This window comes from Rhipicephalus microplus, chromosome 1 (assembly GCF_043290135.1).
Source record: "Rhipicephalus microplus isolate Deutch F79 chromosome 1, USDA_Rmic, whole genome shotgun sequence".
Classification (NCBI taxonomy): domain Eukaryota; kingdom Metazoa; phylum Arthropoda; class Arachnida; order Ixodida; family Ixodidae; genus Rhipicephalus; species Rhipicephalus microplus.
This window is the reverse complement of record NC_134700.1, coordinates 186,749,049-186,755,307: the sequence shown is the minus strand read 5'-3', so window position 1 is coordinate 186,755,307 and position 6,259 is coordinate 186,749,049. Positions and strand designations below refer to the sequence as shown.

Genomic DNA, 6,259 nt, shown 5'->3' with positions numbered 1-6,259 from the left:
ATGTGGCAAGCTAAAAAATTACGCCCTTTCCCACGAGGGGATTCCTGCGAAAGATGCGGAGCGTAACGGGGCTCCATCTGAACAGCACTTTGCGACTTATCACAAAGTATATATTTTTGCAATGCACCAATAAAGTGCGAGAGTTTTTTTTTTCAGCGCACGCACTTGCTTTCACGAGACGAGCCCGCTTCCACTTTAAAAGCTCCGAAGCGACAGTGTTGCTGGTGTCCTCCTGGGCCGGCACGAGCCCCGACCATTGAGATGGCTCCTGGAGCGACAGTGTTGCCGGCGTCTTCCTGGGCGCATGCGCAGGTGGCGTGCGGACGACGGACTATGAAGGGACAGAGCCCAAGCCTAAGATGCATTCGCAGTTACGCTCCGCATCTAAAAGAACACAAAGCACTTGGCACGTTTTAATGCACCGACGACTGATGATTGACTGGTTGTGAGGTGTAACGTGCCGACGCTGCACAGGCGATGAAGCGCGCTGTAGTGGAGGGCTCCGGAGTAATTCTTATCACCTGGGGGTCTTTAACGTGCACTGAAATCTCAAACGCGCAGGCAATTTCACTTTCCGCCTCAGTCCGAAAAGCGGCTGCTCCGGCCAGGAAACGAGCCCACAAATGGAGGATGACTGCAGGATCAAAAGGGAGATGACAGCACGGACCGTGAAACTGGAAATCTGCAGCTGTGTGACTTTAGCACTCAGGGGCGCCACGTGCGCGAACAAAAAGCCTTGAGCAAGAAGGCAATGTTGTGCGCTGTTAAGTTGTTGCTCACTGTGTTATTCGTTCAAAGACGTAACCACCAAACTTGTACTGACCGTGTAAATACTTGTGCAATTTTTTTCCTGGTCATCTCCGGACACCATTCACGCTACCAAAAGGCTTCCGAACCTGGATTCACAGCAGTACTTTGTCAAGCTCTATTATTATTTCTTCGCTCATTTGTAATCCTTCCTTATTGTTCATATACTGTGTTGTGTTTTTTAACCTACCTCAAGTTGACTCTCATTGTAACAAGTCTTGCAAAGATTGACTATAAACTGGTTTTGTTTTGTCCATGTGCCGCTCAATGGCAGAAGATGTGATTGTGTCCAGTCATGACATGCTTTTGGTTACCACAGACTAAATTTTAAGCAATCTAGTCCAAAAAAATGCTCACAAAGGGATTGAGTGGTGCTAGCATGTACATTAGAACTTATTTGGATAAGATAAGAATTTAATTCGCGGCATTGCAATGTGGCCCACAATCATAGCTTTTCTCCCCCCCCCCCCTTTTAGGCATGTTTCGTTGCCTTTCTTGCTTTTTTTGAGGCCGTAGCACTTCTGTGTATCGCTGTGTATCACATGTTAAAACATGTGGAGCTGTCCACCTTGAATGGTTTGAAAGGCGCACTCGTTGCGTGCGGAGTATTTCTCTATTTCAAAAAAAGTGCAGGAACACAAAAGTACATGTCCCTTGTGACTCTGTAGCATGTGGTTAAGAAAACTGCTACGTTGTGTTTGCGTCTCTTCCTGCAATATCACTCAAACTGATGCGTTACAAAGCATCACTATGCCTGAAAAATGGTGTTTTTCTGAACTTTCATCGGCGAGATTTTAAATTATTCAAGATTAAATCCAGCGAGTGTGAGCTCACGCACAAAATCTATATTCTCTTAGACGTATCCAAAACTTTTAAGGGCTCACTAAGTTCTGTATGAATACAAGCAACTGGATGCTGCAAGTATGTACTAAGATTCATTAAACACTGCTTAAAAAACCTTGGATGGGAGTCTAATAATAATAGGTATGGCATGCAATATTTTATCTTTACCCAAAATATGATGCATGAGATTTTTTATTTCCTTATTGTGGTCTCCACAACTTGTGCTGCGGCAATGTGAAGTCTAGTGAAAAAAGTGAATCTGAAAAAATTCTTGCACGAAATCAGCCTGTGTATGTTTGGTTCACAATAAAGCAGCCAATGTTTTTATTTCCACATGTCCGCAAAAGGAAAATTTTTTGTCTCAAGGTATTATGTTGTGTTGCCTTCTCTGCGTTGAGATTTTGGTGCACGTTAAGATGCCCAGGCAACCATTCATTACAGGGCACAGTATTGCCCAGATGCCCAAATGGCAAGTAAAGCTCGGAGCGTTATTTTTTTAGTATTGAAAAATCCTCTGGCACGAAGGTAGCACCGAGTTACCTCTTGGCTAGGGTGTGCAGGTATTGTGCACGCCTCATAGGTTAGGTGTAGCTTTGGCGCACTAATCAGCCGAAATCTGGAAGCTTCACTGATTACCGCCTGGCAAGATGGGGCAGCATTTGCTCAAAGAAGAAGGCATCAAGCTTTTTGCGCATATCCTCCCACTCGTTCCTGTCGAACCAAATGCGCTCAATGCCAATCCACTTTTCCGAACACACGACAAAATTGCCCCACAAGCAGCCAGTGAGGGCCATCTGCCCAAGCACCTGAGCATAATACTCATGGTCTCTGTCCAGCTGCGGTTCACCATTTTCCCCGAACACCAAGGAAAACTTTCTCTTCTTCGCTTCCTCTGGCTCAGAGTCTTTCAGAGAATGGGGGCACTTGACCTCCAACACACCATATGAAAATTCTTCCGGGTCGTACACGAGTCCGTCTGGTGTTGCACCCAACCAAGGGCACACAGGGTCTACCACAAGGCCGCAATGCTGCACTGACACATTGTGCCCGTAGCTGTTCATGACAGCTATATACCTATCTTTGGCCATGTTCTCATTACTTATGCCATATTGCACCGGACGGACGTGCGTGAGGTCCTTCGGCTCAATGAGGTTACGGAGGCCCTTCTCCGTCCATGCCTGCCGCCTGACGACGTGGCCGAAAGTTGACGCTGTCAGTCGATTGGCCCGTGCCTGTCGCCAGCGTTCACTGAGCCGCTGCAGCCTTGAATTCAGCTCGAGGTCCCGAGCTTCTTCTTGTGACAGCGGGATCTCCTGCACAATGTGGAAGTAAATATAGCATGAGAAAGCGCTAGAAACTTTTAACGGCTCAGAGCTTGCATACACTGTACTTTGACTACTAGCAAGACCCAATCAGCTTTCCTGCAGCCTAGCTGGTATGCCAATGTTTGTTTTCGGTACCGTGCTGCACTAAGATTAATAGCCAGTCATCAAAAGACAGATTTAGGAGCCACTTTTAGGAGAGTCAATGGCATGAATGGCAGAACAGCAGCAATGAAATTGTGCTTTTTATTAAGAGGAGGCAAGAGAGGAGCACAGTTCCCGGTTTTTTAAGCAAAGCTTGGATAGCTAGGGTTCCATATATTTTTTGCATTTGGATATAGAAGCTAATGAGGCTGCAAATGTTTTCAAAGCGCAATACAATAAAAAGAAGTCCCCACGTGTGTCCCCTCATGTTTAAAATGGCATATGCAGTGGATGGTGACCGCGCACATAAAAAAAAACGGGGTGTTTGTCGTCCTCGCAAAAGTAGCTAGAGATTTGGGCTTGAGAGTGGCACACACCCCAACCGAGGCATCGGTGTTTGCACCACAGAATGAATGCGCACCTGAGTCGGGCTCCACCACCTGCCGCCGCAGCGTTAGCGCCCGGTCATCCCTATTCTAAAACTCTATTGTTATAATCCAGGTTTGACAAAATCAGAGGACATGCAATCGACAGTGGCCCCAAGTTCGATTAAGTGTAAGTCTTGGTTTACATTACACTGATGCATTGAAATGAATCAAAATACGGATATTGGGTGGTAAAGCTAGCAAATAGCAAATGTTAGCCTGTAGAAGCACATATGAGTGAGACTGTTTAATAACCACACAGCTTAACATCCTTCAAAGCGTAGAACATAAAGCAATGATCTGCACTGATAAAATAAAGCACAGCATTAGTGCTGGGTTTGCCTGTAGTTTAAAATTGCTTAACCACTATCATCACTGGGGCCATTGTCTTGGCATTTGTAACATTTGGTGGAAGCAAATAGGGCATTCATAATTTTCTCGCTTTCTCTTTTTACAGAGGACTGCTTAAGAATATTTCTAGGCTGCATGTGCTCTACATCTAGGTCCACCTAATCAGTTAAAAGCATGAATGGTACACACTCCACCAGTGCAGAGAGAAGTATCTTTTCTATACTGCACTTACAGTCAACACCCTCCATTCTTCAGCCGTGAATCTGCTGGGCAACGGTGGCTGTGAGGCTCCGTCACTAAACAGAGTCAAAGCTGGCACTGGTGTCACGGTGGCTGCCCCTTGCGAAATGCTGGGTGACATCCACGTAGTGAAGCCTGCGGGGAGTTTTGCCTGCTGGTACGACAGTGCAGACCCCGCAGGCGCAGGCCCAAGCTTTGTGTCCACTGACGGCCCCCCAGCAGCAAGGAAAATGGCAGCAAAGTCGAAGGTCCCGAGGCTCTGGAGGTCCTCTCCCAGGCTATGGATCGCTTCAAGGTGTTGCTGCTCCTTTTGCTCCTCAGCCCGCGCATCAAAAAGTCGCACAGGCATTGGCATGCCCATGCCACCCTCACGTGGACTCCGCCAGTCCACGTTCTGCACGGCCATAGGCCTGATGCCTTGTCGTCGGGGGCGCCTCCATTGCTGCGGCAACTCGGTGCATGAAAGCTCTGGTGGTGCCTCTTTGAAGCCCTTCTGCTTCAGCAGAACAAGGAGGCGCAGAGCCGCAAGAATGTGGCTTCAGGCACCACCAGCCCCAGCAGGGCACTCACAAGTAGAATCTGCCACTGCTCCACTGTCGCTTTTCAAAGCCAAGCTGACTTTGTACGGCCGCCCACTCTTCTTCTGGCTTCGGTAGCACGTGGCACGTGCATAGACAATCCCGAGACTGTAAGAGCAACAACAACAAAAAAAAAACTTTGTAAGCTGCACACAGTCAAGTTTGTCATTTTTTTACCGAGTGCCATATCACAAGTACGAATAAAGCTGTCGTGGCACTTGTCATGACAGCTTTATGCAAAGCAACAGGGTTATGCAACCTACTCTCCACAAAGTAATGACTATGTCATTCGGGAAAACCCCTGCGCGGCTGACGTTACAGTGCAATAATACAAAACCTGCATGAAGTGCTTCGATGTGAACAACCTCTAGTGGAACATAAAAAAACACTGCTTTTTATTGACAAGTTGGAAAACCACATGCCAATGCTGCTGAAAAATCTCCAAACCAACATGCACCGAATGAATCAGGTTTTTAAGGAGTCCCACTGTTAACTTACGTTGACACTTGCGGTGGATCAGTTCCGTTCTTTCTAGCTGTCCTTGTAGACCAGTTTAGTCTAAATGTTTAGTGAACAAACTAGCGTACGTCGTGTTTTATACAAAGCAGCATGCGCACTCGTAAAGGCAGCACACTAATATTAGACCAGTAATGCATACGTGCGGACGCGAAATTTGTTTGCGCAAAAAACTGTTTTCACAGTACGAGCGATGTCCTTCAAGGCATGCACACTGTACCACCGGAACAGCTGCGAAGTTCCTGTGCGACCACGCCTGCTGATCGGACGTGCTAAAAATAAACGCCAAACCATAGCCTCCTCTTGCCAAGCCATAATGACAAGTTATCCAAGCACGTGAGCACGCGTAGTGAAAGAAACACGCAGTGACATGACCGACCTCGCCGAGAACGCCCGCAAGACGTTAACATCGGCGGCACTATTTGTACGTTGCTCCAAAAGGAAAAGCACTGAATGCTTTCAGAAGGTTACACAAAACGTCGCTTACGTACCTTGTGTCACAGGCGTTGGTCACAACCGACGACGGCAAGGTGTACGCTTCCACGGCGAAGGCATAAGATTTTGTTTGCTGCTTAGATGACGTCGGCGCCTGGTTTATTAGGTCCGCTACAGCGTCGTTCGATATATGCGGCAAGTTTTCTAAACAGTTTGTCCACATCACATGTTTGGGCACTGGGAAACGTCTTGCTGTGGCCATCGCAGTAGCTCAGCGCAGTGAAGCGGGTGTTCAGAAGTCGTACGGCCGTACTAGCGAACGCGTTTCCGTCGACCGCTCGCCCACACTAAAATGGCGGCGGGGTCGAAGTGCACAGTGTTGCCAGAGCACAAAGCAATTTCGCATATGGTCTATTCTCAAGGGTTTGTCATAAGTGAAGCTCTGGCGAGGCTTAAAGGTGTGAATGAACACACAAATATTGTGGAGATTAGTTAAAAGAAGCATGTGACACGCAGATAAAAATGGGCTGCTTATTCTCTTTCATTCTCTTTCTTTTCTTCAGCCATTCTCTTTCTGCCATCACAACACAGCACGTTC

The 6,259-nt window shown here is 47.2% G+C and overlaps 1 pseudogene; it reads right to left on the bottom strand.

The window, feature by feature from the left end:
- Positions 1-2,108: 2,108 nt before the first annotated feature.
- Positions 2,109-5,995, bottom strand: LOC119179985 (uncharacterized; annotated as a pseudogene).
- Between the last annotated feature and the right edge of the window lie 264 nt (positions 5,996-6,259).